This window comes from Microcaecilia unicolor, chromosome 11 (genome assembly GCF_901765095.1).
Source record: "Microcaecilia unicolor chromosome 11, aMicUni1.1, whole genome shotgun sequence".
Classification (NCBI taxonomy): domain Eukaryota; kingdom Metazoa; phylum Chordata; class Amphibia; order Gymnophiona; family Siphonopidae; genus Microcaecilia; species Microcaecilia unicolor.
The window spans coordinates 158,049,874-158,058,879 of record NC_044041.1 but is presented as its reverse complement, the minus strand read 5'-3'; the positions used below and the strand labels follow the sequence as shown (position 1 = coordinate 158,058,879).

The window sequence follows — 9,006 nt, the reverse complement described above, 5'->3', positions numbered from 1 at the left end:
ACAAGCAGCAGCAGGAGCTGCTTGTGAGCGCCTCCATCTGCTGCTCAACAATGTGCCAAAGTGCAGCCACCTCCTGCAGCAACTGGTTTTGAGTATCAACCACTTGCTGCAGGAGGTACAGTACAGCTGCACGGTTGTCCACCGGTGGTGGTGGTGGTAGTGGGGGGTGCTGGTGGTGTCTTGTATCCTCCTCTTCTTCCCCCTCAAGAGGAGGCATATCCTCACAGGGCTCCTCGACATGTTCGGGTACCTCCCATTCCCCAGGGTCTACCACAATCTCCTCCACCCTTGCCTCTGCCTCCTCTTCCTCCTCCACCTCCTAGGCCTGCTCTGCAGCCTCCTGCTCCCCTGCTGCTGCTGCCTCCTCCTCCTCTACCAAGGCCTGCTGCTGCTCTGCAGCCTCCTCCTCCGGCCTGCTGCTGCTCTTGCTGTCATCTGTGTGTAAAAGGTTTGTACTTGAGATCAGCACATGGCTTGCATAGCGCAGGAGCTGGCTGTAATCAGGCAGGGATGAGGAGAGGTGTGGTCAGTGGTGATCCATGGGGTATAGGCCTGGGGTGTGAGATGCATGAGATGACATGGCAGGGAACCCTGGAGGCTGGTCTGACAAGGAGCACACAGGATGTGATAGCAGGGCCCATTTATTCCTCAGCAGCATGTTTGAATTTGGGTTATGTGTATGGTGCCTATATCCAAGGGTTATGGGTTGGATTCCCAGTATTACCATTTGTGGTGATGGGCTTGTTTTGGAGGGGACTATTTCATTAAATGACTTAAAATTCATACTATCACATCCACTAATAGCAGGACCTCAGGCAGGAATATCATGAAACATTATCCACCCTGATAAAGGGGGATAAAGAAGTGAGCCACCCTGATCCCCAACAATAGGGGAAATAGATTTGTGAAGGGGTAATGACAGAAAAGGTGAACATAGGTGGTAACGTTTTGATGTCCCCTGCTGTAGCACTTGCAGTGTGACCCATTCCTTTCCATGTCATTGTACAGGTGGTGAGTTAGAATTTGCAGCTGTACTCTAGGGAGGGTAGCTGCAACCTCAGACCTTGATCTGGGATAGAGGTGTTACAGCATTCTCCCTATTACACTTTATTATTGCAGTCTTTATATATTTATGATTCTTTCCTTATTGATATGTGTGTCTTTTATGTATATTGTTTCATATTTTGTTATGACTTCTTTTTAGGTTATTAGCCACATTGAACGTGAAATTGTACATGAAAATGTCATAATTAAATAAATACATAAACAAATAAATAGGGGTGCTCAGTTTGTGATACTTACATTGGGCCATTATGCGCCATCGCACACGCCGGATCATGACCAGGTTTTCTCACCTGTAGCGGCGTATCAGGGATTCCAGCTCCCTCCTAATGCCAAAATGCCTGTAAGATACAAATTTGTACACCAGGATTCATGGGATGGCCCTTCTTACCTAGCACTGATGGAGGGGGGATGGGACATTACATAGGTACAGGTGATATGGAGGGGAATAATTGAATGGCGCCGGCGAAATACATGGCCGGCAATGTATTTTGGCGGCACCACAAACAGCTGGCCAGACCCGTATTTTCGAAAAAGATGGCCAGCCATCTTTTGTTTCGATAATACGGTTCCGGCCAGCCAAATGCATTGGATTTGGCCAGGGTTTGAGATGGCCGGCTTCGTTTTTTAGCGATAATGGAAAGTTATGTCAGCCATCTCAAACCCCGGCCAAATTCAAGGCATTTGGCCATGGGAGGAGCCAGCATTTTTTGTGCACTGGCCCCCCTGACATGCCAGGACACCAACCGGGCTCCCTAGGGGTCACTGCTGTGGACCTCAGAAAAGCTCCCACGTGCATAGCTCCCTTACTTTGGGAGCTGAGCCCCACAACCCCCCCCCCCCCAAAAAACCCACTACCCACAAATGTACTGCACCCACTAAAACTGCTCCAGGGACCTGCATACAGCCTCTAGGACTTATTGCTGCTATATAACTTTGGCACACCAGTTCACACCTGAAGACTAATCTCTCTGAAAAAGTCCTTTCTTGAAATAACCACGTTTACTCATAGTTAACTGCTGATCAGAGGTTGTGCCCAACTGGCAAAGAGTCCCCTGGTACTAAGATTAGCAGTAGGTCAGAGCTGGCACAATGGTGTACAATGCCCTCTTTCAGCACCATTCAAGGTAAGAACTACGTTCTATGATGTGGGTAACACAGGAAAGGGATCTAAAACTGTCTTACAAACATGGCCCTACCGCATGGACTACAACAGGAAACAAAACAGGGCACACTCTGATCCAGTAAGCAGGGGGAAAAGCAGAGCCTACCAACTACCAATACCTATACCCACCACAATGCATTGCTGATGTGACTCTGCAGTGCAAATAACAGAAAAGGTGCCACACTCACCCCAGAGCCACATCACAAGCAGGCAAAGGCTGTCGGAGGACAGAACACATTCTGCTGTCATGGAGGTGGGTACGGCATTTGAGGCTGGCATAGAGGCTGGCAAAAAAGTATTTGTAATCTGTTTTTTACGCTGGGAGGGGGTTGGTGACCACTGGGGGAGTACGGGGAGGTCATCCCCGATTCCTTCTGGTGGTCATGTGGTCAGTTCGGCCACCTTTTTGAAGTTTGGACCTGCAAAAAAGGGACCAAGTAAAAGCGGCCAAATGCTCTTCATCGCCGGGTTTTTTTCCATTATGGGCTAAAGCCGGCCATTTCGTAACCCCGCCCATGCCCGCCCTTGTCCTGCCTTCGCGTCGCTGCCAACACGCCCCCTTGAACTTTTGCTGGCTCTGCGATGGAAAAGCGGCGATGGTGTCAAAATAGCGGCTTTCGATTATACCGATTTGGCCGCCTTTGTGAGATCGCCGGCCATCTCCCGATTTGTGTCGGAATATGGCCGGCGATCACTTTCGAAAATGAGCTGGATGGTAGTTGAGGTGGACATGGGGACAGAGAGTGCCCTTTCTGTGCATAATGTGGAATGTGGGAATGGTCAGTGAGTGACACTGGTGTTTCTTTCTAGGACACTGATTATATTTATGGATATGGATGTGCACATATCCCTGATTACTCTTGAATGAGAGACATCAGTAAGTGTTTGGATTGGTGAGGGAGCTCTTAAATGTGCTGCAACAGGAGGGAGACCTCAGTGCCCATGTCCAATGCTGGGGCTGCCATTGCTGAACACTTACCTTGTCAGGGTGTCTCTCTTATTAGGGTCTAGGCCCTTATGGAGACATTCCTAGGGGGCAGGTGGTGATGCCATTTAAATAGGCACCATTTGTGCCTTAGACACAGCTGTATAACCTGAAGTGTTTCAGCAACACTAAAGTTGGGCTATCTCCTGAGTGCCATTTTGCTCTCTGAATGAATGTTCTTACATGTGCGGAGCCTTATATGGACATTTAGCACGTGGAAAGGGCGTTTCTAGTGTAACCATGCACGTTTTAATAGGTGCGGGGACATTTGTGTGATGGACATTCTACATTGGTTGTATCCCGGAAACGTCTTTTGTGACTCATGTTAGACATTTCTATTTTATACATTCACATTCGATATTTTGGAGCATGAAAAGACATAATGTTTTTCCATTATATGTTGCCATTTTTGGACGTTTTCTAGAAAATGTCCAAAACCAGACTTAGACATCATATTGAAAGTGTACTTAACTCTTCACTTCCCAGGTTGTAAAAGCCTGAAGTATAAATCAATGTACGTGTCAAGTTTCTCTTACATATGCACACAGCTCTGGAATTCTCTACCAAAACACCTGAAATCTACGAATAATCATCTAGAATTCCGAAAAAAACTAAAAACTCACCTGTTCAAGAAGGCATACCCCACAGTATCTGACAAACACCGAATAATGAAATATGGCATTTTAATCAGGAAACTGACAGTTTTCAACCCCGACGCATGATCACACCCTAACATTTTGTCTGAATCATCCCAACCTATTTACCAATACTTCTTTACTGTACTTGTCACTGTAATAGTACCCCTATACTGTATTTGTTCACACAGGAGTCTGTAACCACCTCTCCGGAACTATGTAAGCCACTTTGTGCCTACTAATAAGTGGGAAAAGGTGGGATACAAATGTAACAAATAAATAAAATAAATTTTAAAAATGCCTTTCATAATCCAATTGTGAAGGGTACAAGGATCATCCTTGGGTGTTTTAATCTTACCATATCACATGGTACAAAGAATAAAGACTAGCCCCAGGTATTTCTATCCCTTTTATATCACTGTATTAAACAGGTCAAGGAATAAAATCCTTCCCTAGGCATTTCTGTCTCCTAAATCTCACTGTCACATGCTGCCTAGACTTTCACTGGGCTAGAGACCATTACAGCATCCACTGAGGGATCAGTACTGTAACAGCAAATGTTTTCTCTTCTTCCCACCCTCCATCCCAGGGGCATAGCCAGACAACAGATTTTGGGTGGACTTAGGCAAGAAGTGGGTGGGCACCAAATGTTCTCCCCCCCCATCACCAAAAGACATCTCAGCTGAGAGGAAAATGCTTCTTTCCACCTTGGCAGTCTGCAGCAGGCATGCGCTGAAAAGTGAACATGCGCAGGTGCCAGTATCATGGAGAGTAGCGTTTTCATTACCATCAGGGGAAAGTCTTCAGCTGGTAGAGTTTGGGATCTCCACCAGCTACCGCTAAACATGTGCTACTGTTGGGTGGGCCTGAGCCCTAAGTGGATGGGCCCTGGCCCACCCAGGCCCACCTGTGGCTATGCCAGTGCTCCATCCTAGCCCTGAACTAGTCCCCTTTTCCACTCCTCACCAGTTTCTTCTCTCCCTTCCTCCTTTTCTCTCCCCCTCCCCCAGCTTAATCCTTGGGCTGGTTCCCTCTTCAACCTCTCCCCATCTCTCCAGTTCTTTCTCTTCCTGTCTTTTTTTCTTTCCCTCAGATCAATTCCTAGACTGGGTTCTCCCTCTTGTTAGTTTGATGATAATTAAACTTTGATTACATGCACTATGATTTATTATTCTGCTCTTCACAGAGCATCATAATGGATAACAATAAATGAAACACAGTACAAATTTAATCACCTAAATCCAATACAGTAAAATAAAATCCAGATCAATAAGATGAGCAGATAACTGCCCAAAGCTATTCTCGAGCATTGTAGCCTTAATGAGAGAAGAAGTTTATTTCAAATGAAAGGATCCACATAGCTAAAAGCTCTTTCGTGAGTAGATGGTTGAATTTTGGACAAAGACAGCAATACCATATAAATGTGCTGGGATGAACATAGTGTTTGGGTCGGCTCATCTTGACAAAATGCAATGAAGTGGCCCTGTATATACATTTACACATTAAGAATGTGTAACAGACTTCACAGGTTAGTTGGGCTGAAGGATACCCCTGAGGCTAGTGCATAAACATTTTAGTTAAGATCTGTGGCCAAATGTATTCCAGGTTCTCCTGAAAATTCTCTCTCCATGCACACATACTAATAAGGATCCCTAATAGCATGCTTAAATGTAATTAGTTAATATTAAGTAGGCACATTAAGTCAAAGGCAAAAGAAGTAACTTAAAGACTGGTTTAAAATATAATAAAACCTCTATTTATTGGGATCTCCAATAATGTAGCAGTATCTACAAAAGAAAGGATAGAAATACAATTTAGGGCAACCTGAACAGCCACTAAACTTTCATTATTTGTCTGGGTGGGATGTACTAGAAAACACCGGTGTGCAATAGAAAAATCTTTTTCTAATGTTAAGATGTTTTTATTCTGTTCTCTAGATTGTCTTCTACATATGTGAAAATATCTTCCTGCTAAAAAGCTTTCACTGCCGGCCAAGACAACCCTGGGGTTTGGCTATGTTGCCCATTATGCTTATTATTTATTTATTGCATTTGTATCCCACATTTTTCCACCTATTTGCAGACTCAATGTGGCTTACAATAATACATGACAAGCGCCAATCAAGAGTAGATAAACTATTGGTTACATAAAGAACAAGTGTAACAAAATGGATATAATCAATTCAATAAAGCATACAGATTATCAAGTAATTAATAATACTCTTCTCACTGCATAACCAAATATGGTTTAAATTGGGGATCATAGTATAGTCTTTTAGGAAAAGCCCACCGAGGACGCACATCATATTCTACATGATTTTTATGTCAAATCCATACTGGAGAATAGTAATAATTATTGGGCCCAATCATGCCTCATTAACCCTTAGAAACCATGCACTGGAATTAAATAAATAATCCAATCAGGAAGTTGAGGCATGAGCGCGGGCCATATAGGTAAATTCTATGTCAAAAGGATGTAGTGTTCTCCAAGCATCAATAATGTCTAAGCGGCCACAGAGATAATGTAGACCTCTCATAATATTAACCCTCTCTAGAGATGTAGGTGACCTATCCACTGTAGAGTCCATTACCATATTAAAGTCCCCAAAAAGAAGTAAAGGGTCATTTCCAAAGTTCAAACATTTGTTAATCACTTCTACCAAAAAAGCATGCTCTGTTGTATTGGGACAATAAATTTTAGCCACTACAAACTTATTGTCCTGTCAGGTGAGCAGTACCAGCATTTACCCTTTGAATCTGGCAAAACTGATTCCACCGTACACTTAAATGCCTTACCTAGCAATATGGCCACCCCACCCTCCTCTCTGGGGAAGAAGCAGATATTACTGTACTCACCTAGTCATGTTTTAACTTTTGTTCATGTTCAACTAGGTCTCCTGCAAACAGGCAAGGTGGGCAACCCCAACGTTTCAATTCTGTCAAAATTTTATAACATTTTATGGGAGACCCGATGCCAGACACATTCAAAGAAAACAGGCACAAGCAGACAACACAGTTAGGGAAACAATACAACAACAACAACAAATCACATCAAGTGGTATAGGATTCCCGGCCTCCATCCCACACCTGTTAACCATATTTCAATTACTATAACCTCCTGAAGGCCCAGCACATAATATGAGCTTCCTTCCCAACCTAAGAGAACCTCCCCCACCTCTCCACACTACCTTTTCCCAAACCCACTAACTATACCACCCCTGTACTCCATAAATCCCAAACTGTATCGTTTAAGTATCATGTGATTATGTACCACCCCCCTTATTTCCCTCCTCCCAACAGTGCAGGACTTCGTTATCTGCTTTTTGCCATGGCAATGAGAGCAAGTACTGCTTCCGTGCATTCCTAAGCTCCTGTTTTCATAAATAATTTTGTTTGCAGTGGTTTCTTTTTGAAACAAAAACTAAATTCAGTATTATTGATTTTTATGCATTTTCCCTTTTGATGTTTCATGTTTAATTTTTAGGGAGGTGCAATGCAGGATATAGGAATCATGGGATGACCCTGGGAACCTGGATACCACATTCAGGGTTTGCATGTTTGCATTACAAAGCACCGCCACATTTAGGAAATGAAAGTGCTTTACGATTGCGATATATCACTTCCCTTGCGCTGGTGTGGTATAAAAAGTGACATGTGGTGAAATCTATTGCTCCCATCACATATGGTAGCCCTGCGATGTCTGAAACTGGTCACTCAGAGCCTCCCATTGTTGCCTAGTATTAGGAAAGTGAACGTAGTCCCTAAGCTGGCACATCATGGCACGGAGTACCTGGTACAGAAAGCAAACACAAAGGAGAAGCCCATGCCACTGACTGCGGTCACAGGTGGTTGAAAACTGCTGGAAGCAAAACAATGTAACATGCTCAACAGCTTGGCCAGACCAGGTATAGCGTGGGACCTGTCTGTGATGGAATCCAAATCTCCCTTAGCTACTCATATAACTCCATGACAACTACTCAGCTCAGCCAGTTCATAAGTACATAAGTACATAAGCATCGCCATGCTGGGACAGACCAAGGGTCCATCGAGTCCAGCACCCTGTCACCGTCAGCAGCCAAAAGAACAAACAATTGTCCCGCCCATCCTAGAAATACTGTATTACTCCGTTGTCCATTCAATAGCATTCTACGGCTTTTTCCTCCAGGAAGCCGTCCAACCCTTTTTTTAAGTCCGCTACGTTAACCCCCTTAACCACCTTAACCACCTTTTCCGGCAGCGAATTCCAGAGTTTAACTACGCGTTGAGTGAAGAAAAATTTCCTCCGATTCATTTTAAATTTACCACACTGCAGCTTCATCGCATGCCCCCTTGTCCTAGTATTTTTGGAAAGCGTAAACAGATGCTCCACATCGACCCGTTCCATTCCACTCATTATCTTATAGACCTCTATCATATCTCCCCTCAGCAGCCTTTTCTCCAAGCTGAAGAGCCCCAGCCTCTTCAGCCTATCCTGATAGGGAAGTTGTCCCATCCCCTGTATCATCTTTGTCGCCCTTCTCTGCACCTTTTCCAATTCCACTATGTCTTTTTTGAGGTGCGGTGACCAGAAATGAACACAATACTCGAGGTGTGGTCGCACCATGGAGTGATACAACGGCAGAATAATATCCTTATTTTTGTTATCAATCCCTTTCCTAATGATACCCAACATTCTATCTGCTTTCCTAGCCACAGCAGCACATTGAGCAGAAGTTTTCAACGTATCATCAACGACGACACCTAGATCACTTTCTCGGTCCGTGACTCCCAACTCTGAACCTTGCATGACGTAGTTATAGTTTGGCTTCCTCTTTCCCACATGCATCACTTTGCACTTGATCACATTAAACGTCATCTTCTGCCATTTAGATGCCCAGTCTCCCAATCTCGTACGGTCCTCTTGTAGTTTTTCACAATCTTCCCACGATTTGACTACTTTGAATAACAATGTGTCATTGGTAAATTTGATTACCTCACTACTTACCCCCATCTCTAGGTCATTTATGAATATGTTAAAAAGCAGAGGTCCCAGCACCGATCCCTGAGGGACCCCGCTAACTACCCTTCTTCATTGCAAATATTGACCTTTTAATCCTACTCTCTGTTTCCTATCTATCAACCAGTTTTTATCCACAGTAAAACACTACCTCCGATCCCATG

General features: G+C 44.2%; 1 long non-coding RNA gene across 1 annotated transcript in view; it reads right to left on the bottom strand.

Moving 5' to 3' along the window:
- Positions 1–399: 399 nt before the first annotated feature.
- Positions 400–9,006, bottom strand: part of LOC115479590 — a 55,508-nt gene continuing 46,901 nt past the window's right edge. Inside the window, exons 2-3 of the long non-coding RNA XR_003943723.1 lie at positions 1,303–1,403; positions 400–435 (exon numbers count right to left, since the gene is read on the bottom strand). This is a non-coding gene — a long non-coding RNA (uncharacterized LOC115479590). The remainder of the gene's footprint in view (positions 436–1,302; positions 1,404–9,006) is intronic.